Here is a 26,790-nt window from a genome sequence, read left to right on the forward strand (position 1 = left end):
ATTTGTTACCCCGAGTGGGACGGGTATGCTCATACATGAGTCCCGTGCTCTCCATGCCGCTGGAATCAAGCTATCCTGGCTGATGACGGCTGATAGCCAGGAACCGGTCCTAGGATGCTTGATTCCTGTACAGGGAAGACATGGCTTGGCAGTTCGGGCTGGACTGTTCCCATGAGGCTCAGGGTCAAGACTGATTTGCATATGGCCATGTCTGAACTGGGTGGTGTGGTGAGCAAAATACCAATGGATTAAACCCAGACCTGTGACTGGGGGTGAATGTTTTGCCATCGTGCAACATTCCGTCCATCAATTGTTATTTTGGCAGGTATAGGAATTCATCAGGGGAAAAAAACATCAAGACCCTTAGGGGCACAATTATCAAGCATTCGCAGAATCGGCCAGTCTGCAACTGGTAAAATGCCTTTTCCGATGCATCAAAGGCATTGCATTTGCAAAATGGTTAATCACAATTTTTGCAATTACCTAATTTGCAAATGCAGTTAGGGAATCACAATGCGATTCCCTAAATGCGATGCATGTAGCATTTCCAAAAGGCGACTTTGCATTTAGGAATTGCAAATAGCCTTCAATTTTAAGTGAATCCTTTAAAAAATGCACAAATGTGCATTTTTCAAAGTGCCTTGTGGCGCACACATATCCCCTTAGGGCATGTGTGTCCGCCTCATGTGCACACTTACCTTTTTTGGGGGTGCATCAGGGGGGCCTTAGGCCCCCTAGCACCCTTGAAATTGAATTTGCAATTTGCGATTACTCATTTGGTAACCGCACATTTCGCATTCATTCCCATTCATTCCTATGGGCCTATAGGAATGAATTTTGAAAGCATTCCCTTATAGCAAAGTGCAATTTGCGATTCGCTATTAGGGAATGTTAAGGATTTGCTAAAATCCTTCATGCATAGGCATTTGCAATTACCAAATAGCGAATCTTTAAAATTTGCTATATGGTAATTGCAAAGGATTACCTTTTATGCATGTGCCCCTTAATCTCTCTTTCCGGACCTCAGGAGGCTAAGGGATTCCCATGTAACTTACTGGGGAATGACAGTAGGCTGCAGGAGAAGTCAATGTGAATTTCTTACCCATCTGAGCCCTAAATTACCATCTGCAATGCTGCTTTCATTGTTATAATCACATAATCAGGACAGAGGTAAGTACCACAACCTAATCTGTTTATGAGAAAGAGTAACTAGTTTCTCTTTGCGATGACCACTGTTTGATCCTAAAATGCTGTATATCTGTCAGCAGAGAGAGGAAACATAATACTTTCTTCTGCCCCCCTTATTTAGATGGTTGGATTTAGGTGAAGGTGATTGCATCCTCTTTCCACGCTCAAGACAGATATCAGTTCCTAACATTATAATATAATGTTCTTCCTTTTTTCAAGATATGTACAATGAGGCCATTACTTTCTCACTTCTAGTTCTTGATTTTCAGGAAAGTCCTCTTCTACCCAAAACGTTGACTGCACTATCAAATGTTGTAATTGCCGGAACCAGAATCCGCTTCAGTGTAATGAGCTTGCACAACAGCTACCAAGACGTTTCAATTACAGCACTTGGAGCTTACTTTCATACAAGATTTGTAGGTTTTGAGACCATATACTACATAGTTGTTAATAGGTTTTAGCACCGAGCATGATGTTATGTAAGGGGGAATATTCCAAAATAATTTCACAACTATTGGTGACCCATTGGAAGGATTAGAGAAAGAACAATGAGTCCCTAGAGGCTCTATCTGTAAGATTAGACTTGCACAACTCACATGCACTTTAAGAGCGTTAAAGAATCAAGAAAAGAGACTGTAGGTCTACGCTCAACTTGTAAGATCAGATGATTCACTTTTTATGAATTATGGTTTTATGTTTCTATTTTCATAGGATATGTTGCAGGACTATGAGGACTTTTCTGAAATTCTAGATATAATAGATATTAATCATTGACAGTGCCCCTCCCATAAGACCGGATAATTTACACTTTATGCATTATGTACCTATTTCTATTCCAAACTAGTAGTCATAATTTTTACCTTTTTATGCAATGTGTTTTGTTAACTATGCAATAAACCTATCACAATGAGTCCCTAGAGTGGCCCTGCATTTGTAGTTGTCATCGGTATGAGGAGAAGTTGTTCAATGTTTTCTTCGAGTTGACACCATCAGTACAGCTATAATGTTTGTTTTTTCTTAGGTGGTACTGGTGGGCTGTTCTCTGGCACTTTTATGTTTTTGGGTGAATTGGTCCATTGTGCATAGGTTTTTGAATAATACTCACAAACATTGAAATGTGTGCATGTGGTAAATTATTTGCAGTGACGTAACCCCTTCACTGCCAGGCCTTTTTCCACCTGTGCTAATCCTTTTTTGGGCTATTTGGGGTAATTTGCGCTTAGGCCCCTGTAACGTTTGGTCCACGTGAGGTATCCATCTCAAATTTGCTTCCTTTTCTTCCACCATCCTGAGGAGTCCAAAAGTACCCTGGGTTTGTGGATTCCTCTTGAGGGGACCCTGAAAGTAGCCAAAATGCACCTACATTTTGGGTTTTTTGGGAGAAAGAAATGGGGAAAAGTGCTGCTAAAAGATTGTCTGTTTTTTCCCTGCAAACGGTATCAACAAAGGTTTTTTTTAGTGCTGGAAATCACTATCTTCCTTGTTTTAAAGAACAGGCAGACGTTTGTCTTTGTCAGAAAACAAACATTTTCTACACAGTTTTTGGCATTTTACTGGGACATATCATATTTTTCCTACTTTTTGGCTTTTAACCTCCTTCCAGTTAGTGGTAGAAATGGGTGTAAAAGCAATAATGTATCCTGAAAAGTTATATATTTCTAACAGGTAGAAAACATTCTGAATTTATCAAGGGGTCATTTGTGTAGATCATTTAAGGGTTTCTTTAGGAAACTAACAGATAAAGTAAAAGAATATTTAAATTGCGTTAAAAAACACAGCCCATTGTGCAAACGTTTTCACCTGTAACTTCTCCTATGTGTGGCACTTTCTTTAAAGCAATATACTGTTAGGTCTACCAGACCCTTCTTGTTGTAGTGATACACAGAACTTGTAGGTTCACCAAGAACCTGAGGTAGCCAGAGCCAATAACTGAGCTGCACCTTGAAATGGTTTTTCATTTTGTACCAGGTATGCAGCAATTCATATGATAAAATATAAAGAGTGAACAATAGAAAACCTACATATTTCCAAAATAGGGACAACATATAGAGTTTAGAATCAGTAGCTACTTGCACATCTCCAAAATTGTGGCTACTCATTCCAGCATGTGAATTAGAGGACATTTTTCTAAATGAGATCTGTTTTCCACATTGTCTCACATTTGGAAGTCAGAAATGTATAGATCTACAATTCTGTATTGCCCTAATTCTTCTGATAAAATGGGTACCTTTTGTGGGTAGGACGAGTACCCCCGACTGGAAACATGCCAAAACGCAACAAAGACACATCAAATTTTTCAGTGAAAACTGACCCTTTTTTCGCAATGTGCCTAGCAGTGGATTTTGGACCCTGGCTCAGTCGGCACCTTTGGAATCCTAGCAAACCTGCATATTTTTAAAAACTAGACACCTAGCGGAATCTAGAATGGGGTGACTTGTGCAACTCCCACCAGGTTCTGTTACCCAGAATCCCTTGCAAACCTCAAACTTTGTCAAACAAACACATTTGCCTCACATTTCTGTGATGGTAAGTTCTGGAATCTGTGGGGAGCCACAAACTTCCACCCACCCAGCATTCCCCCAAGTCATCTGATTCAACTGGCACCTCATTTGTGTGGATAGGCCGAGTGCCCTTGACAGCAAACGCCCCAAAATGCACCATGGGTACATAACATTTTTACAGTGAAAACGGACCCTGTTTTCTCAATGTGCCTAGCTGTGGATTTTGGACACTAGCTCAACCGGCACATGGGGAAACCTAAACATCCTCTACATTTTCAAAAGCTACACATCAAGGGGAATCCAAGATAGGGTGACTTGTGTGGCTCTCACCAGGTTCTGTTACCCAAAATGTTTCTCACATTTCTGTGATGGAAAGTTCTGAAACCTGCAAGGATCCACAAACTTACCCATACCCAGCATTCCTCCAAGTGCTCTAATAGAAATGGTACCTAACTTGTGTGGGTAGGCCTAGTGTCCATGACAAGAAATGCACCATGAACACATCACATTTTCACATTGAAAACTGATCCCTTTTTCACAATGCTCCTAGCTGTGGATTTTGGATCTTAGCTCAGCCGGCACCTGGAAAAACCTATCAAAGCTGTACATTTTTAAAAGCCAGACACCCAGGGACATCCAGGTGGGGTGACTTGTGTGGCCCTTGCCAGGTACTGTTACCCAGATTCAACACATTTTCCTCACTTTTCTGTGATGAAAAGTTCTGATATCTGTGGGGAGCCACAAACTTCCAACCACCCAGCAATCCCTCAAGGTTTCTGATAGAAATGGTACCTCACTTGTGTGGGTAGGCTTAGAGACTGCAACAGAAAATGCCACAAAACACGAATATGGGTACATCACATTTTATTGTGAAATCTGACCCTTTTTTCGTAATATGTCTAGCTGTGGATGTTGGACCCTAGATCAGCCGGCACCTGTAGAAACCTAGCAAACCAGTACATGTTTTAAGACTATACATGAAGGGAAATACAGGATAGAGTCACTTGTGTGGCTTTCACCAGGTTCTGTTTCCCAGAAATCCTTGCAAACCTCAAACTTTGTGAAAAAAAAAAAACACTTTTCCTCACATTTCTGTGATGGAAAGTTCAGGAATCTACAGGGAGCCACACATATCCACCCACCCAGCATTCCACCTAGTCTCCTGATAGAACTGGTACTTCAGTTGTGTGGGTAGGCCAAGTGCCTGTGACAGGAAGCGTCCCAAAACACCACATGGGCACATCACATTTTTACAGTGAAAATTGACCCTTTGAGCACAATGTGCCTAGATGTGGATTTTGGACCCTAGCTCACACAGCACCTGGGGAAACCTAGCAACCCTGCACAGGTCTGAAAACTAGACATTCAAGAGAATCCAGGATAGGGTGACTTGTGTGGCTCTCACCAGGTTCTGTTACCCAGAATTTCTTGCAAATGTCAGATGTAAAAAAAAGAAAAAAACACTTCCCTTACATTTCTGTGATGGAAAGTTCTGGAATCTGTGGGGAACCACAAGCTTCCACCCTACTAGAATCCCCCAAGTCTCTCGATAAAAATGGCACCTCACTTGTGTGAGTGGGCCAAGTACCCGAGGCAGAGATGGGCATACAACTTATTGTGGAGACATCAAAATTATCCATCACAAAACCACCTGGTTTCGCAAGGGAGTCACTTTGGTTTGTGGCCCAAGCATCAGCGGCCATCTAGGTAAACCTACCAAACCCAGACATTTCTGAAAACAAGACAACAGGGGAGTTCAGGGAGATATGGCTTGCATGGATCCCCCAGCATTTTTCTACCCCAAACCCCCTGAAAACCTCTAATTTAGCTAAAATAAAATCACATTTTCCTCACATTTCTGTGTGGGAAAGTTGTCGGGATACCCGGGCTGACACAAATTTCCTACCATCAAGTGTTGCCCCAGATCTCCTGATAAAAATGGTACCTCACATGTGTGGGTGGGCCAAGTTCCCATGACAGGCAAGGGCCCAAAGCTTATTGTGGAAACATCAAAATTATACATCACAAAACGACCTGGTTTTGCAAGTGAGTCACCTGGGTTTTTAGCCCAGGCTCGGCGGCCATCTGGGCAATCCTGCCAAACCCAGACATTTCTGAAAACTAGACACCCAGGGGAGTCTAGGGAGGTATGGCTTGCATGGATCCCCCAACGTTTTCTTACCCAGAATCCCCTGCAAATCTCAAATTTAACAAAAGAAAATTAATTCTCCTCAGATTTCCATCAGATTTCTGTCTGGTATCACTTGCCTGGCACAAAGGTCCTACCACCCAACATTGGTATGAGGGTGAGTGAAATTTTCAAAATGTATATTTATTAACAACAGATTTGACACAAATGAAATGCACTGTTAACAATTAAGGGTGAAAAATCTGAACCAATGACTCACAGCTTGTAAGCTATAAAGTCAAGGCACCAACTCTTCACAGGCCATTCACACACCTTTCATACTCGACACATTACAACACTCACATCAACAGACAATGGCGAGACAATGTACACTCTGGCAGAGAAAGAGAGTCAAGATAAATATTACTTCACAACTAACTTTGGCTCGTCACTCTGATAATACAGAGTTAGATATTGGCCAATAGGTGAGTGTACAGAAACCTTTTTAGTAGAAAAAGGAGTAGGGTAAGGATGTGTGCTGGTGCCCGTCCTCTTTAGCTACTTTCTTAATGATTCAGGGGTATACTTACCGGAAGAATCCTTAGATGTCCCCACTATAGCTAGAAGGAGGGTTCCCTTACTATTATTTGCTGCCAATGCAGTATTGATGGTGCAAACTGAAAATGCAATCTACAGGTTATTAAAGCATTTTGCGGATTACTATGACAAGAAATCGCTGATCATTAATGGAAGTAAAACAAAGAGTATGGCACTGAAGCCTGCCCCCAGTTTCAAGCAGAAGTCTTTGATTGCGGTGTGCCCATCAAGACTGTTAAACAGAACGGCTTTATGGGGATCCAGTTTGCTGAGAAATTGCACTGGGGTAGCCATATACAAAAGACAACTACAGTCCTGAGATAAACGTCCGGGCCTTCATGAGGTTTAGGCATAAGTCTGGTGCCAGAAAGATTACTGTTATCCTGCAAATATATAAATACAACACAGTGGTAGCAGTGTTTTACGGGGCTGGTGAGAAACACAAATGCAGCAATACCTTTAAGATCTCTGGTAGATGCAACCTCCGGCGATGAGTATTGAGGGAGTAATTGTTCATCCTATGTAAATAATGTTTTGAATGTGCTCCTTATGGTCTGACCCTAATGGAGTAAGACAGGATACTGCTGATCTGGTTAAAGATCGATACCAAGAATATCAGCAATTGAAAAAGTGCATTGTGTTGAAGTCTGGGACTATTTTAGTAAGTATTTTAACAACAATAATGGGCCTCCGTGCACATTTTATATTGATTCGATATATACCCAAAGCTTAAATGAATGCTGTATGTAAAATACAGACCGGGCATTCTGTCGACCATGCAATGTTTAACCAGAATCTACAGGCTTGCTACTGGTCTTGATCATTGTGACTGTAAATTTAAAAGGAAGGACAACCTATCCCACTTCATCCTGTTTTGCCTAAAATATTATCTGTATGTAGACAGTAGCTCCTTCCACTTTTTAAGCTTTACGGGGTTAAATATGTCACGTCGGCACTGGTGCTTTGTGCTAGAAGTGAAGATGAGTATGTTTTCAACTCAGAACCATCATACTTATGGGCTGTGTGGTCACATCTGATAGACTTGCCTACTGCGCTAGGTATTATATCACCAGATAAACCAGTGTGGAGTGGCATTTTATTTGTGTTTTTGTATATTGCAATATGTACTGAGATACAAATTGGTTGCCTGAATTGATTTCTCTTCTAACGCTCCCATGTACATGCACTTTAATAGAACCTGGTTTTACACTGATGTGGTAGACAATTGTTTTTGGCTACTACAGCTGTTTGTGTAGGGACTGCTTGCTCTTTTTGTGCTTACCGTAACCCTTTTTGCACATGTTTTTAAAATGAAATTGCCTCGCAGTTGCAATGAGCATAGATATCAGTGTCCATTAACTCGATGTCATCTTGTTCAGTAGATTTACTGTATGTCTTAAGTATTCATGTAGGTAGTTTTTTGTTTTTTGACTCATACAGCTAGATTCATGAAAGGAAATTGCGCTCGCAAAGGGCCAGATTCTGAGAATCTGGCCCTTTGCGAGCGCAATTTTAGAATTTGGGATTCATCATCCCAAATGCAAAAATCGCTATTTGCGAAATCGCATATCTGCGAGGAATTGCATCTAAGGAATCTCTATTAGAGATTCCTTAAATGCAATTCATTAACCAATTTTAAATTGCGAATTCGCAATATTTGGCCGCTATTTACCACAAAGTCTGACTTCGTGGTAAATAGCGAAAAAATAGAAAAATGCACTTTAGTGCATTTTTCTCTGTTGCATGTTACACACACACATGTCCTTTGGACATGTATGTGCGCAACACCTGTGTATATTTGCATTTCAGGGGTGCTACAGGGTGTCCTTTGGACACCCCTGGCACCCTTGAAATCGCTATCTTATTTGCGATTAGCAAATTGCTAATCGCGAATAAGGAATACTCCCCATTCATTCCTATGGGCCTTTAGGCCGATAGGAATGAATGGGGAGTTATTCCTTATTTGCGATTAGCAATTTGCTAATCGTAAATAAGGAATGTGTTGGAATCGCAATCTATTTAGCGATTCCTACATGAATCCCGTTTTGCAAGTCCTTAATAGCGATTCCTTAATAATCGCTATTAAGGGCTCGCAAAACGGCTCTTTGATGAATCTAGCTGATAGTTTTTAACTATCTGAAAAATGAAACAATAAATAACACATAAATTAAAAGGCTGGACATGTACCTTTATGTTTTACATGTCCTGGTAATGAAAGACCCCTACATTTATTTTTTACTACTGTGAGGCATGCCCGCTACCATAGGATAATATTGGGCTGCTTGATTACAATTAATAAGTGCTAGCTTTTGATTGGCAACAGGAAAACGTTTTATGGTCGTATCTGAGAAATTCTACTACATGTTGGAAGGTAGGATTTGATACTGGAGTACCCTTATCAGTCCCTAGTATATGGTACAAAGGTACCCAGGGCATAGGCACCCCAGAAGTCCCCCATGGGTGGAAGCATGCATTATGCCACCCGTGGGAGAGCATTCAAAATGGAACTACAGGCCTGCCATTACAGCCTGTGTAAGCTGGTGCCAGGACAAATTATTAAAGATAGATCTAGGGTCACTGCACTTAAAACCTATAAGTCACCCCTATATCAGGCCTTTGCAATCCTGAAGGCAGGGTACTTGGTCCTAAATGTGAGGGTTCCCCTGCATGAGCAGGACACCCCAACAGCCTACAGAGTCCATTGTTCCAGGCTGTAAGTGAAGCATCCATACACTATATAGAGGGGCACTGCATATTTATGGACTGACTATTTCGAAAACGGCTTCAACTAATCCTATCATGTTTGGTATCAAACATGTTGGAATCAGAATGGGGTGGGAGGTATGATTCCAAGCACTGGAAGAGCCCTCCGTTAGTTCTCTCAGTGTTCCAGGTACCAATCAAAATGGTTGCTGTCGACTAGAGACAGATTCTCCCCCCCTGCTCCTGAGCAAAGCTCAAGAAGGGGAAGGTAGAATAATAGGCAACCTGTTACAGGGAGGTGAGACCAGACAGGATTTAGTGTATTTGGGCAAGTTGGGTACACTTTCCAGCACCACTCATTTGGCATGAGGTTCACATTTGGTGTCCCCATGCATAGTCCAGTACAAACGTGCTCTGTGAGCCATTAGCTCCTGCTCTCGCATGAAAATGGACAAAGGACATGAGAATAACCTCCCACCTGTTAAGACCCTCACCTGGGAGGGTCCCCTGAATTGTTTCAAAGCCGTTTCTGATTATACTTAAGGGCTTACCTGTGGGTGGGTCCCTCAATTTGTCGTGGAATAATATTCAAATCAAGCACCACTTCTACTTCTATCGTCTGGGAACTCTGGACTTCTCTGCACTTCGTATAGGGTCACATTTGTCTGCCTTTCAGTCTGCTGTATCATCTCTGCCTGTGCACCATACAGGCACCTTCCAAGGCTTGCGTGCATAAAAAACACTGAAGAAATCTCCCTTGCAGTGAAGGAGTCACTTTCCTGTATCTGCAGGCCCCGCAACTAAGTCGACCGGTCTGCTGATCCTGAGCTCCTCCGCACTCCAAAGGCTCTGCAACAGAGGTGGTGGTTTCCACAGCTCCCGAGGCCTGCCCTGCCCTCTCACCAAGTTTGAGGCCAGTATCCCTCGTGGGGGTTGCAATAACCAAACCAAAGTGCACCGCATCAACTTGCAGTTGCAAAGGCTTGTTGACTTCTTTCCAAGAAGAGATTCGGGCTCCAAGATGCCTCAACCTTGAGCATCTCCTGTGACCAGAATCTTGTGCCACACCACATCATGTTTATCATGGCATGCATCTTTTGGTGAGCTGCTTGAGTCTCCAGTGCCTCCGGCAGTTTGGTCCACTCGAGGGTCGAACTTGTTTGGTTGCATTTGCCAAGGCTCCCGCCAGACACTGACCCCTCAGCACTCAACATCCTTCATGGGAAAGCTCATGCATGGCTCCTGGTCCTCCTCAGCATTGCTTGGTTTCTCACAGCTGCTGAGTCAAGGTCATTGTCACCCATCCTGCAACATCCAACATCTAAGGGCATTTGTCATTTATTCTCCTGGACACTCCTGAGTGACATAGACTCAGTCCCCTCTGCTTGCAGGTACCTCTCATCTAGAATCCATCTTCAAATTCCACCGAACACTTTATCCTTTATCAGCAGTGGCCCTTTCCTGAAGTCCTCCATTGGGTTGACGGCGGTATCCGACACCACTTCACATGTAGGCACCCGGCTTCCCTGGTGTAGGTAATGTAAGTACTAGGGCATCCATGGGTGGGGTGGCTCTCCAAACATCTGTCTTTCACTGCGTTTCTTCAGGGTCCACTGGGAAGGGTCCTTAAGCTTTAAAAATCCAACCACGACTTATACGCAGAGTTATACAGAGCACCCAGTCGTGTTCTCACACTGCAAACGCTCTCCGTGGGGTCCCTATCCACTCACCGTGGGTGCTTCCTTGGGTCCACAGCACCTCCACCTCCTCTCGACCTGGTCTTGACCCAAGTCTTGATTCTTCAACCACTTTCTTAGTATATGGTTTGGTCCCCGCGTAGGGTGCACTGTGTATTTTGTGCTATTTACTGTGTTTCTTTGCTAAAGTATTGTGTGCATTGTGTATATCTCCGGATTGGCGATATTTGTATGTGCTAGAGAGTATTATATAACAAATACATATTTGTGTCAAAAATTGGTGTGGTTCTTTTCCCCTTAATCTGTACTATAAGATTGCTTTTGGTAAGACAAGCTGCGGAGAGCAGTGAAGGCTGCTCTCCTCTGCTACCACGTGGAGAGCTTTATAAGGTTGTCTAAGAACTCTTAAATCACCATAAGGGTTGTCTAGACTGGTGCAAGGTGCCCACTTACATAAGTGTACATCATATACTAGGCCAGCTTCTCACAGGCTATCACTGGCAGGATGGAGAGGTGGAGCTGGGCAAAGCCCCACTTCCAACTGAATACGCTATATGCCCTCCCTTCACTCAGAAGACTTCTCAGCAATACATTGTTTACGCAGATAGCCAGGAGCTATGTTTGGGGAAGCTTGAAATGTCATGTATTTAAAAAGGGATTCCCTAGACACTCTCCCACTTAGAAGAAGGCATCAGGTTGAAGACTAAGACCCTCAAACCCACTGTTCAGTTCTCTTTCTGGATGTTCATAAGGACTCTCAGAGGACTGTCTGTGGTTGTGGCTTGCTGTGAACTTCAGAAGACTGCTTTAATGCACCTGCAAGTACTGTTTTGCTGCCTGAAGTCTGACTTGAACTCACAGAGGTCTGCCATACTGTTTGAGCCCTGTTCCGCTTCTTAAACCCAGGTCTACCAGAATGACTCTAAGGGATAACTGACTGGTCTCCTAATCAGAGCATCAGTGACAAACATCTTGAACCGGCACCTGGGCCCTGCTTGAGAAAGTCCTAACCGCCCACCCCGCAAGTGGTGCCCATCCAGTTCAGGACCCGTGATTGTGGTGATAAACATGCACAGATAACTAAAAGCCAAATCTTGGGACTTGCATTATTTTTGGCTAGACGTCGCTCTGGGAACTGAGGGAAAACTGGGACCAACCTGCTTGTCAATCCATCCAAGGTGTATTGCCACTTGTCCTGACTTCACAGTAACTTCTGCATGTTCTTTTCCTCAGCAGCAAACCGTGATCAGCAGTACAACACCCAAGCGATATTTTGCCTCATGGAACTCTTGTCCAACTATGAGTACCAATTTGAACTGCAAGTTTAACCTGGATGTTTTATTAAGTTGTTTTTTTCTTCCATAATATACATTTGTGTTCTTTCAGACAATGCTGAAAGTTTAACTGTAAGTGTGCAGTAGATTTGACACAGGGATGGGTGCACCTTAGAAAGCCTGGAAAAACCAAAGGGGATGAGGAACGGAGCGTTGACAATACAAACACTCACCCCCAGCCAACTGATCTGGGTTTAATCCATCACCGTTCTTTAGCTCACTCCGCCACCCCAGTTCAGACATGACCATATGGAAATCAGTCTGACCCTGTGCCTCAAGGGAACAGTCCAGCCTGAACTGCCAAGCCATGTCTTCACTGGACCGGAATCAAGCTTCCCAGGACTGGTTTCTAGCATTACAGCCGTCTTCAGCCGTGCTTGCTTGAATCCATTTACTTTGGTTTTCCTTGAAGAAAGACTCTCAATTTGGCACGCGGAGGCTGAAACATGTAGATCTGCCCTTGTCAATTAATACATTCATGGATGTCAATGGCAATTAAACCAGACAGGACAACCTCCTTTGTTTTAATCTTGCCTAATTATTCTAGCATAAAATGTTGAGGACTAGTAAAGGCAATTTTATATCACATTGATCACTTACTCTGCACAACAAAAAAACCTGCTCTGCTGGAATCACAGAGAGAGTCTCTCTTTGTGATGGAGACAATCCTTGACAAGAGAGTACGTCTTCATAGGGTACCCACAATGTTTATAATACAACTGCTCGAAATCTGTCTCACACAAAACTTCTTCACATATGACAATCAATATTACCAACAAGTCCGTGGCACCTCCATGGGAGCAATTTTTGTTCCCAACCTAGCCATTCTCTATATGGACTGGCTCGAATGCAACACCATCCTCATTGACAGTAATCCATTTAGCCAAGGGATCCTCACATGGAGACGTTACATAGATGACATCTTCATGATCTGGGGTGGTGACACTGACACATTTCCTGCCCTCTTACACTGGCTAAATAATAACTGCAGGGGCTTGACATTCACCCTTACCCACAGCAAAACGAACATCCCCTTCTTGGACCTAAACATTCAACACAAGGATGGCCTGCTCTATACATCTCTATATCGCAAACCAACAGAGAGAAACACTCTACAGAGTTACAATAGTTGCCACCCCAGGGCTTAGAAAGACAGCTTGCCATATTCACAGTTCCTTCGCTTGAGAAGGAATAACTTTCGCAAGGAGGACTACTTCTCTGAGGCCAGCATCTTAGCTGCCAAACTGAAACACAGGGGCTACCCTCGCCGCCTTATCAAGAACTCTATGAAACGCGCATGGTACTGCCCGCGCGATGCCCTCTTGGAACAAAAACCCAAGCCAACCACAGACAAATTGGTCTGTGTGACGACATTCTCCACTGTCTCAAATAAAATCAAGAAAACTATAAAAAAGAATTGGCATATTCTAAATTCTGGCCAATTAAATTGGGAACATCCACTTTTTGCTTTAAAAAAAAGCAAAAACATAAAAGACCATTTAGTCAGAGCAGCTCTTCCATCAACTATCCCTCTAAAAAGAACGATTGACGACCACTGGTCCACAACACCTCTCAGGGGCCATTCCAAATGTGGTACATGTGTGGTGTGCGATTTTACCATTGAGGGTAAAGAATTTGTATTTAAGGGGATTAAAAATGTATTGAAAACATTCACCAACTGTAACAGCTGCAATGTTATACATGCTATCTTATGCCCCTGCAATCTCATTTACGTGGGACAGACCAAACAAAAAATCAAGCTCCGAATATCTCAACACAGAAGCAGAATACGCTGCGGGACTCCTAATGCTCCCTTGGTCGAGCATTTCACAACCAAAGAACACACAGAAAATGATATCCGGTGGACAGTGATAAATCAAGTGACAATACCACCCCGAGGTGGTGACCTTAATCTCATGCTCACCAAGGAAGAGCTAAAATGGATAATAAGGACTGACAGTCTTAACTCTGGACTTAACCAGCAAGAGGACTGGACTACGTTAGTCTGAATTTTGCTCTGTATCCTTAAGAACTTTTCTCTAAGGAATTCATCTGTATCTTTAAGAACTCCTCTCTAAGAAACTCAACTGGATAAATATCTGTCCATCAGAAATGTTACTAAATGCCCCTTCCTGATTTTATGTACTTTGCAAATTGTTTTAATTGTCACAAATGTCACATGGCTACACTTTTTGCACTATATGTCTGTCTTCTATCTCTAATTCCTTGCCCATGGCCAACATCACTTCCTTAACCTGCTCAATATGGCTAATGTACCCTAACCTGCTCAATATGGCTATTGTAACTTAGCCCCTTGTTTATTTTCATAAACGAGCTGTCGGTCACATGACCACGACAGACAATACTTGGATTACCCCTAATATGGCTAATGTCTTCTAGCCCCTCTTCTATTTTTATGCCCCCAGCCAGCTCTAATAGCCATTCTCGTTATTATGGTGTCGGTCACATGACACCGACAGCCAGGAACTCGAATCGAGCCGACTGACCCGGTAAGATCGCACTTGCTCTAAGCCCGCGCCGCCCTGATTTCCCAACATAAACCCGGTTGTTTTAACGGGCTTAACTTAATTTTCCACAGGCCACTCCTGGCTCAAAGACCCCATCGCGACTCAGCGCTTACCGGCACTTTCCGGATTGTGGTAAGCATTACTCCTGACTTCAGGATCCACTTTCCCTTGTCCATAATCCCATGAATCCTGAAATTGTGCCTTGATTAATACAGGTACCAAGTGGAACAAAGGCACCACGCTGTTCCTGCCCCTTGGCCCCGAGACCATAAGGAAATTAATTGTATCTCGGTAAGCGAGTCAACTATGCTCTCTCCCTCTTGAGCCCTTTCTTAAGCATTAAATTAATACGTGACCACCCCCCGGTATTACTTGGGCTCCCGGTCACAGCAACCATCTGTTCTTCCCAGCCCAGGCTGAACCATACTAGATAATTAATTGTATACCCTTCCTTTGTCTAGTTACGCTTGGCAAAATCTACTCCAGATCTCTACTCCAGATCTCGGCTCCGCTGGCCCCGAATAGCTTCATGCTCCACTGTGAGCTTCTCACCATACGCCCTGTGGTGAGCTCGCGCAAATTCTTGAAATAGATACCTCTGAATTTTCACCTTCTTCACTGCGCCGGCTAAATGTGGCACTGGTACATCTACTCACTGTTCTCTCGAAATAAATGCTGTTCAATGTAAATAAATCACCAACTCACGAACTGCTGTTCAGACTCTTCACAAATCGGCAATATAGTTGTATGCCTTCTGCCAAGTATCATTAGAACTAGTGTTTCTTGTCACTCGCCCACGCGCATGTGAACCCTTCACTATAAATATCACTCGCGTTTTTGTGTACCTTCACCTTAATATATAGGCTAACGTTGACTAGCACGCCACTTCGTAAATCACGGTTATAACCACTACACAACTGTCACCAAATGATTGGATAATAATATGTATTTTTGTTAAAACTAAATGTACTTCTGTTCCCCCTTTTTGTTCCTTCCATAGGCAAAAGAGGCTTATATTCAAAGGCAATTATTGTTTTGTCCTGATGATGGACCCCATTATTTAGTAGTGGGTCCGAAACGCCGTCGACCTAAAGTACCATATACTTGTGTAATGAATATCTATGCAATGCTATGTAATGGTACCTACTGAAATATTTTTCTGTATGATTGGATTTCTACAGAAACTGCTGCTCTTGCCTTGCAAGCCCTTTCATGTTGTGTCTGTGTCTATGTATTGATGTGGTTGGGTACAGGCTTGTGCCCCACACCAGTGAAATGTTGAAGGTATTACGTTGTGTTATAACTCCTAATTTAGTATAAACTTTGAAGACCTCTGTCCGGCTGGACATGTCATCACCAATATAGAACTGACTGGGTCTATATTTATTTCTTACTATTCTTTGTCTCCTTGTTTGGGACCGTTGTTGTTTTTGTATATGGAATCAGGCATTGTAGCACACCCAAGAGGCATTTGGCTGCTCGGATGGGGAAACTATGATGAAGCATGTCACCCACTTTGTTGATGAGTGAGGGTTCGTTTAAAAACTAGGTGCTACTCCTTTGCTTTGTTCAATACAGTTACTTGGAATTACTCCTTCTTTTGTTAAGATTTTACTTTAAGGGGACCAGGAGTGGTTCTGTGACACCCTATCTCTCGCTGTGTTTAAATATATGTCTAAAAATAAAAATGTTCACCATTACTTCATCCAGTGGCTCACTGATCACGACGCCTCCTCCTCAGACACCACCTGCAGCTTTGCCCCACTAAACGTCTACCTTCTCAGGTTCTTTATCCTCAAATTGCTTTGAAGTGTGAAGGTAAGTAAAGACCGGGCTTAATACACTCATTCGAACCGCCCTCATCGTGGCCAGCCATAACTTTAGACTTTGCACCAGTGTCTGGCGACTAGATGTCCACAGTTGATCTTCTGGATGCCATTTGTTGCATTAAAATTAAAAAGTGCATAACTCCTGTTCTAATGATTGGATTTTTGTTGTTCAGAGTTGAATAATGAATTAAAATGTACTCAACTTTTGTAACTTGCAGTGGGATTTTTCTTGTGTTGTGTTTATATTTTATTTCTGTTTGTGTGCTGCATAAATACTTTATACATTGACTCTAAGTTAAGCCAGGCTGCTTTTTGTGCCAAGCAATTAGAGGGTTAAGCACTGGTTAATTGAGCGAATTTTGTGGTTCACCACAATTGATTGTGGCTGTGCTTGAACAGTGTTAAGTTAACACCCTAGTCAACCAATTACCCAATTTTTCACATTGGTGGCAGCGGCAGGATCCAATACTTGTGTTTATGGAGTATCAAACAGTGACTTGTTTAACACAAAAAGCCAATGTAAATAACATGATACCAGATTCAACGTTTTTTTTGTTATTCTCCTTGATTGGCAATATTTTTCCTTTTTTCATATTTATTTACTGCCTCACATTTTTTGCTTCTTTGACTCTTGCCTGCAAAGATGAAGTTATTGCCACAATTAAAATCTATGGTACAGCGGAGCTGAAAAGGTTATGCAGGGAGAAGAGACTGAAAATTGCTAAGGGCTCTCCAAGGTTTGAGTATCAGATAGCCCTCAGAGCCTGATAGGAGGTCTGCCGAATACAAGTTGCAGCATAGCAGGATGATGATTAGGTGGATGTAATGGATGAAGAGGAGAAGGAAATAGTGGCTGAAGAGACAGCTATGCAACATATCGAGAGCTGTGGAAAGAGGAGTCTCTTCTGCCCTGATCCCAGAAGAGAGTGGAAGAATCCAGGAGAAGACTGTGAGGGAAAGAGCCTTAGCCCTGCAGGAGTTCAGCAGAAATTGTTGCAGTGACGGCACAGTGTCCAATGCAGGGAAGAGGGTCCACATACCTTAAGACCTGACGCCTGAATTTGTGTGGGATAACATAGACAAGTGTGTTGAGGCCTATGTGGTTTTCCAAGAGATGCATAAGAGCCCTGAGGAGGATTAAGGAGCTAGTCTCTGGAGGCACAGTTCCTATGAAGGAAGGGATGGTCTAGGGAAAAGAGACATGATAAAGTATTCACTCATGAGGGACGCAAATCAGAAATATAAGTACAGGAAGATGTTCTGGGACAGGGACAGTCAGAAAACAATTTTGTTAGTCTTGGATGGATTCCCTAGACCACTTTTGTAAGGCATGGGATGATTGGGTGAAGGATAGTGAGGTTAACACTTATGAGGGGCTGTACAATTTAGTTGCAGGAGAGCACATGTTCATTTATTGATTTCCAGAGCTATGCAAACACCTGATTGACCGCAAACTCACTGACCCCAGGGAGCTTGAAAAGGAAGCAGACCTCTGGGTTTCTACCAGAGTGTCTGAAGAGGTACCAGGGAGTGATTCGGAGGGAGGTGCTTTGATTTATCCCAGCAGAGTGAGCGGGAGATCCAAAGTGACCCAAACAGGTCCCAAAATAGTGAGCGAGTAAAGTGTTCCCATACCCCTTCCAAAAACAATAGGAGCAGTTCTGGTGGACAATGGCCCAGGGCACCCCATTTCCACCCCCGGGTCTTTCATCGCTCCCAGTTGGGGCACAAGCATGGGTACCTGGTCTGTACCAAGAAAGCATCCACTGGAGAGAACTCTACTGGCGTGGCCAATGTGATCTTTGGGGATATAGAACATGCCCTAGTCTCCCTTAGTTGGGATATGGGCCCAGAGGGCATTCTGTTGATCCTGGAGGGTGGGTGTTCTCACTTCCATCAGATCATAGTGAATGGGATCCCAGTTACTGCTCTGGGGAGTATGCACATCAGTGCAAAATGCACTTACAGTGCATACCCCTCAGCATCCTTTCATACTCTGAAGTAATCACTGCAGAGTATGTAAGGGCGCTGAGGGGTATAGATTGCATATTCATTTGGCATTTGAAAGCGCTATTTCTTACCACAAAATGCATCCTCGCATCAATTTTGACACACAGGTGCATTTTGCGCTAAGAAAATTGTACCAAATGCCCATTCGGCCTGCAATGGAATTCAGCGGAGTTTTAATGTAATTAGAGGGAATTCCAAATAATTAAATTCTGCCAATTCCAGCCACCCCTAGTTCACACTACACTCAACCAACAACCCTATATTCACACCTCCAATCACCCAAGTAGCAGGATTCATCCATTCACCCAGATCTATGGTCTTGGTACCTGTTGCAGTCCCTAAACCTATAGAGAATAACTCTCCTCATACAGAACATTTATTGGTGTTTATTGTTGAGGACACTAAGGCCTTGAATAGTGTGTGAAAGCCTTCTGATGGAGCAAGGTCTCACTCATAAAGAGACTTGCTTGGATTCAACCCTCACGAAATAATACATAATACACTAATAAACATGTTTCGTCTCATTAATATTGCACCACACAACATTTCTAGTATCTAGGGGAAGCTTGCATATGTGCTTTTACTAACAGTAACTCAAGTGACCTAATATGGCCGGCGCAATGTGGGAACTTTTCTGCGCATGCGTATGTCACACTCATGTGACATGACATATTTTCTGCTTTGGTGGGAAATCTTTGCTTCTGCGCACTAGAACTAAAGATGCCTGCTCTATGTTTTCACATGCTAACACTTGCATTGCTGCTTTTACTAAATTGTTTGTTTTGCTTAAATCCTAATGCTGTAGTTAAAATAAAGTAATGGGAATAGAGTAGAGATTAGTAGTATACAGTGCATTCATTTATTCTTTGTTCTAAAACTGTTTCTCTTTGACTTTGCTATAAGCTCGTATTTGGGCCTGATGTAATCTTGCTGCACTCCGTCTTGCAATCCTGCGACTGTGCAGAAGAAGCTCAAGAGTCCACAAATCATGGCATTGAATCTGTGCCAGTGACTGTCTTGCCTGAAGATGCGCCTGGGAAACTCACCCTTCGACCTCTCGAGAGGAAGCTAAAATTAACATTTTTACATACAATGTATTTGTTATTGAAACATCCATTGTTGGGTGGAATAAAATGCATCGGAAAATAAATGGATGGGCGGGGAAGATAATTTGCATCATTGAATCAAGTGACCTCATAACTGGTGTGGTGTGATGACCTCTCCTTGTCTTTTGACCAATCAAATTGAGGGAATACACAAACTTGCAACATTGGGAGATTGAACACTGCCCTGGAAAATGGTATAACTAAGGTAAGCTTAGCTAGATAGCTTGTTGGACTTGTCCGAATAGCTGACCTGTCACTGACCCAACGCACTCAATAGGCGATCGAGAGCAGAGGTGCTGGCGGAGCACTCTGTCAGAAGATTCCATAACTTAACAAGGGTTCTGGGAAAGAGTTCGATAACCCAATCGGGGTCTGACTGTTAGCTGCAGAGAGGGGTGTGACGCTGGTGTTGCACTTTAGCTGTGGGTGCTGGTCCTGACCTGCGGTGGTCGTGTCCTTGATCCAGTTCTGGTCTACACCTGTCCTGTCCATGTGGCACCTGAACTATTGGGGGTCATGTCTTTATCACAGCCTGTATCCAGGGTTGGTCTTCACACCATTCTAGGTAAATATAAAGTTGCGTGGGTATGTTATTGTACTGTTTCCCTTTTTCTTACCCTTCCTATGTTTCAATTCTTAAAGAAAGTCTTGTAATATTTTCACTTCATCTTGCTTTGATTATATTCTTCCTAATTGAACGAGCTTTGATTGAATTGGTATCTACTCTAACATTTAAGAATTTACATAGATAAAGTGTTTAAACTTCTCCCGAGTCTGTGGTTATTTGATGAGCGCAAATGTTTATTTACTGCCTAATATGCTAACACCCTTGATCTCTTAGGTTTCTTGGTACCGGTGACTAGGATTGGTAAGTCAATGGTATAGGTCCTAAATGGTTAATTAAAAATTCTGACTGAAGCGTAGGTTTACCTGTTCAAAGTGTGTACGTTTATGGACCCAGGTGAGTATGGTAAAACAAACAGGTGATCCAGCGCTCTATCAGTATTCTTTTGGTAGCAGAGCAGTGGTTAGGGTGTAGTTAAGATAGGTCGTTAGTCGCGTATTAATCATTTGATTTTATTGGTTTTATGTATTAACCAAAACCCGTTTGTATTGTTCTGTGTTTGTTTTGGAATCCACAGGGGCAGAATAGCTGGTTGTAAATGGAAGCCACACTGCAGTGAGGTCACTTGACTAAGGAAGTAAGTGCATGGTTAGGTAAAACTGGAAGCACTGATTAGGGATTTTCTGTATAAATGTGTGAATAAGTGATAGCAAAATAGTTCGCTGATGAAACTTTGGCCTTATATTGCCTAGAAAGGGTAAGCCCGAGGGAGTAACAGGTTCTCTAATGCTTGTATGAAGAGTAGGCAGAAGGGATATACTCGCAGTGTATGAAGAGTAAGCGGAAATAGTTTTACTCGCAAGAGGTACAAATCATCTCTTCTTTGAATTTAGTCACTTAGGCGCAGTGGCGAATGTTTTTATGTTGTTAATTAAGGAATGTTGCATTTAAAAGTGAAAAGAAATACGTTTTCGTTTTACCTTGCAAAGGAGGGAGTCAGTTGCGGTGCTGCACTGACGTCACCAAGAGCTGCGCTGTTATTGGTTGAGACAGCGGGTGTGCAGCTGAGGAAATAATTGTAAAGGAGGGGTGAGTGCAGGAGCGTGGAAACTTGTCTCACGAGAAAAAAGCGGTGCAATTATTGGTCGAAATTTATTTGAATTCAAATCACTGATTGGTTCGGGAAAATATTAAACGCGCTGGTATAGGTGAAGTATTTTGTAAACAATTGAGTGTAGCTGCATATTAAAATCCTCAGTATATGTGGCATTTAGATCCAACAGTTATAGGAAATAGACCCAATAGGCGGTACTTAGGTTTTGCGCAAGAACAATACATAAGAGGAAGACCTCATATCATGTATGGAATTAGAGAAAAATGTTTCTTTTTAAGAAAATTAAGAATTTCTTTAAGAAAGATAAAATGATTAAAACAAGAGAAGGAATTATTATACCACCACCAAATACGCCCGCATCATACATGATGGTAGAAAGGGGCTACCACACTTGTGTGTGGTTAGAGAACTGGACGGACTACACAAAAGATGATGGTATTTTGGCATTTCCAGAATATGGTACTTTTAGTGGTAGAATTTTTTACAATTTGAGAACACACATGAATGAATTAGATCCCAGACCTAGATTAACCTAGTATGAAGCATTAAAGGAATGGGAGACTGAGGCTTTTGAGCGAGATAGACCCAGAAGCGACAGAAATTGGAGTACATTTTATCCCAGATTTCCAAAAGAGACAAGAGGTAAGCAAATGAAGAAATGGAGACAGTCCATGTTAGTGGAAGGATTATATCTTGTACTGACTTTGGAAGAACCATCAGGAAGCAAAAGTACAGAGAAAACAAGAAATGTAATTAATAGTGGTGAATCAGATGACGATTATCTGGAGGATTTATTAATGAAAAATCTGCCACCTTGCCATGAAGAAGCATAAAGAGTTAACCCTAGCGCACCGTTCTTAAAACCACCTTTGGTTCCGCAAGTTGTACATGAAATCTCATTAGAAAAAGTATTACAGGATAGGGAACGAGAAGCAATAAATAAACAGAGAAATTATTTTATTCAGAAAATTTCACAGTTGAATACGAGTCCTGAAGCCTTGAACATTCCGGTAACTATAAGTCCCGCTGATCCATTATATGGAGAAAAGCAGTCCTGTCCTAAACCTCCCATTTTGACTGCAGCTGTAGGGCAAACAAGAAAAGAACCTTTGATAGTTGATGATCAATCAAGTGAATGCGAGTCAGTGATTTCCCTGATGGATTTACCTATGAGGGAGCCGGTGGGTGACTGGATCAGGAAAAACACTCCAAGAAACTCTAGAGAGGTACGGATGGAAACATCCTCAAGTACAAGAAGCAATACTGTAGTATCCCCGGAAGAGATAGAGAGATGGTCCAGAGAAATAGAAAAGCCAAAATCTCAGCTGAAGGCATTGGATATTTCTAAATTAAGAGCTGAATTAGAAGAAATGATTGCTGGAAATGTGGGATTGTTGTTTATATGTCGAAGTATCACTCGAAATACTAAAACATTTCATGAAAAGTTAATGAGTTTGCCTTCTGATATGGGAATTGACATTGGTAAACAGAAACCTTACTAAGCTCAATTTTCTGACAAAGATTTAGAAAACATGCATGTGTCAAGGCGTAAAGTGCAAAATCAAGGAGCTACTGTCCCTATTGCAAAAGTGTGGTGATTTAGACAAGTCGAAAGATAGATGGGCAAAGAAGAAGGAGGAAGCCCAAGCAAAAAATACTGCAAATGAATATTTATTAAAAGAACCAGAAAAGGTGGAAAGGTTATGCCCGATGAGAGAAGTGCCAGGAGGAGGTTATGTACATGTCCCATGGTCCAGACAGAATATTTTATCATTTACGAATGATTTCCCGAAACTCAGAGAGAAACCTGTATAGTGGTACAGACAGGTCGAGAGATATGTAAAAGTATTGAAAGTGTTGTTAAAAGATTTAGATGGGTTGTTTGACATTGTAGTACCCGTAGATTTATGGACAGAATGTAAAATTACTATTGATTGGCCTAATGACGAGTACCCAAGAGACCCAAAGGCAGGAGCACCATCAGATGACGTGATAAAAAAGTATCATCAAGTCATAACCTTCCTGAAAGGGAAAGTACCCCCAAAAGAAACGGATTGGACTAGAATAGATAGAACTACCCAGAATAAAGATGAATCAAAAAATGCACATTATGAATGCCTTTTACAGGTATTCAAGCAGTACAGTGGGTTAGAGAGCATTGATACGAAAGACATGACACATTTTATTTATCGATTTGTGTCAGGGTTAAAGCCAGAAATTTAGCAAATGATTACAGATCATAAAATGTGCTGGCAGGCCAAGCCTGTGGATGAAATACTTAAGTATGCAAAGTATTGTGGGGATGAAATTGGTAATAAACGAAAGAATTTAGAGGAAAAGGTAATGTGGGCACAGGTAAAATTGGCAGAGCAACAGGAACTCCAGTTAAATCAATTGAAAAATAATCAGAATCAAGGAGACGGGAATGGGGGTAAACTGAGAAATAGAATGAACAGAGAGGAGGCAAAAAAAAAGTTCCCTCATCATGGGTGCGGAAAAATGGGGCACTGGAGAAACAAGTGTAAGGCTGTGCTGAGTAATAATATGCAAAATGACAATTTGAATCCACAGACGCAGAATGGGGTGTCAAGGAAGCCACAGCAACAGTTAATACAGAAACCAGTTACCACTTGCACCTATGCCAGATTCTGGGAGCCAAGTAAAATACAGTGTGGATACCACAAATTGGGGGGAAGTGGAAGGAGAGATGCAGTGACATCACAATTTCTTTTGAGCGACGCATTTTTCGAGGAAGATATTTACTGACAGTGCCTGAGAGGGGAGGACGAGGAGTACGTGCTTGGTGCATCCTTGCCGGTAGATCAGTCAGGTCCAAACATTGAGGGATAAGTTGAGGGAAATGATGTTACCTTTTTATTGGATACTGGCGCTTCCCATTCTACTTTGAGAACAGCAGACGTTCCAAACCTACCCCTCTCAGGAGAAGCGATCCAAGTAGTGGGCGTTTCTAATAAACAAATTAGTACCCCTGTTACAGAACCTATGGAAATAAGAATAAGTAATTTTAAAGAAATGCACAAATGTGTAGTGTGCAACTCCAGTCCAGTTAACCTATTAGGTAAGGACTTATTGTGTAAAATGAATTGCACAATCTTTTGTACCCCAAGTGGTGTTGAAATTCAAACCCCAGACGAAGATGGAGTTTTTAAATGAATGTTACCAAACAAGAAACTGAAAGTAAAAAGATGATAGTGGAAGACCTCCTAAAAGAATTGCAGCATACAGTAACTCTTGATGTGTGGGATTTCACTGGAAAAGATGTAGGATTAATGGCAAATGTTGACCCAATAAAAGTGACAGTGAAAGAAGGTGCAGTTTATCCAAATATTTGACAATACAAGATGAGCCCAGAAATAAAAGCAGGTGTTGCAGCAGAAATAAAGCGATTGGTTGAGCAAGGCATTTTACAAGAAATTATGAGCAGTCCATGTAATTCACCTATAATTGGCATAAAGAAACCAAGCGGAAAATATAGGGTCGTACAAGACCTCCGCAAAGTTAATAAAATTGTCATCCCATTTTGTCCAGTTGTGCCAAATCCTGCAATAATTCTGTATCTGATACCGTGGAGAGCCGGATGGTTCGCGGTAATTGATTTGTGCCATGCCTTTTTCTCCATACCATTACATCCAGGTAGCAAATTTCTTTTCTCTTTCAAATTCGACAACCATGTTTACGTTTGGAATCGTGTCCCTCAGGGGTACACAGAGAGTCCATCGGTTTTCAATCAGATATTGAAAAAATGTCTTGAATCTCTGGTTTTGCCCGGACAGTCTGTCCTGGTGCAGTATACAGACAACCTGTTGGTGGCGTCTAAAACTCGAAATGACTGTGTTGTTGATACCATTGAATTACTGAATCATTTAGCTGAAGGAGGGCATAAAGTGTCACCTGAAAAGTTACAATTGTGCACTACATCAGTAAAATATCTGGGGCACCAGATAGAAAGAGGTGTCAGAAGAGTTACCTCTGAAAGAATTAAAATAATCAGAAACATGAATCTACCTCAGACACAGAAAGAAATCAGAATGTTTTTTGAAGTTTTAGGTTACTGCAGGCAGTGGATTGTGGGATTTGCAGTCCTGGCTAAACCCCTGATGCAAATGACAACGAAAAGAGCAAAAGACCCAGTAGAGTGGGATGATGAAAGCATGACTGCCTTCTTGAAGCTGCAAGACTGTCTTTGCTCAGCTCCAGCCTTAGGGATGCCTGATTATTCAAAGGAATTTGCATTGTTCTGTGATGCACGTGACAATTGTGCATTGTCTGTTTTGACCCAAACTCATGGTTTAATGAGACGTCCTGTTGCATATTTTTCATCCACACTAGATCCAGTGGCATCTGCATTGCCAGGATGTCTGAAAGCAGTGGCTGCAACTTGCATACGTCTTGAGCAAAGTGAGTCCATTATTATGGGACACCCTTTAACTGTGTATGTCCCACATTCAGTGGTGATTCTGTTAACCAGAACACGTACCCAGTATTTGACTCCTAGTCAACTGACTAAGTATGAGCGAATCCTCCGAGGTGCAGGGAATGTGACCATTGCCAGATGTACTGTCTAAAATCCAGCCACATTGTTACCTGATTCACACTTTGAAGAGGTGAAAGGGGACGTCGAGCATGATTGCATTGACCTCATAGAATACAGTACTAAGCCCCATCCAGACATAAAAGAAGAGCCATTATTAAATTCAGGATATGAACAATTTGTGGATGGCTCATGCATGAAACATGAGGAAGGAGGATTAAGTGCTGTATATGCTGTGTGTACTTTTTGGGGTCCAGTTGAAGCATCCTATTTAGCTGGAGGCAAGTCTGCACATGTAGCCAAATTAGTTGCACTAACAAGAGCCTGCAAATTTGCGAAAAATTGGAAAGTAAACATATACACTGACAATCGGTATGGTTACGGGGTTTTGCATGACTTTGGCCAACTCTGGATGCAAAGGGAGTTTCTGAATTCTTCGGGTACTCCTATTAAGAATGGACATTATATAGAAGACTTGCTGGGAGCAATTCAATTTCCAAAAGAAGTGGTTGTGGTCAAGTGTGCTGCTCACCAATCTGGAAATGACAAAGTGACAGCAGGTAACCGATATGCTGACCAAGTAGCCCAGCACTGTGCCAAACATAAGATGGCAATGAATAAGAAAATCGATGCATATGGAAACAGCTCCCAACTTATCTTGTTCGAAAGAGTGAAAACATGGGAAGAAGTGAGAGATTTTCAAAATGAGGCAGAAATAATGGAAAAGGAAGAGTGGGAAAAAATAAGATGTCGGAGAAGGGTTGAGGATGGTGTTATTGTTTACCTTTATGGGAGACCTTTGTTACCAGATTGTATGCTTGCTCCTATGGCTAGGATGTACCATGGAAGTACACACATAGGTAGGGACGCGATGATACGGTTGTTTAGACAGAGTTGGTTCAATGTGAGATTCAGGAATGTAGCAGAGAGACTTTGCC

The sequence above is a fragment of the Lissotriton vulgaris genome, chromosome 3_1 (assembly GCF_964263255.1).
Source record: "Lissotriton vulgaris chromosome 3_1, aLisVul1.2, whole genome shotgun sequence".
Taxonomy (NCBI): domain Eukaryota; kingdom Metazoa; phylum Chordata; class Amphibia; order Caudata; family Salamandridae; genus Lissotriton; species Lissotriton vulgaris.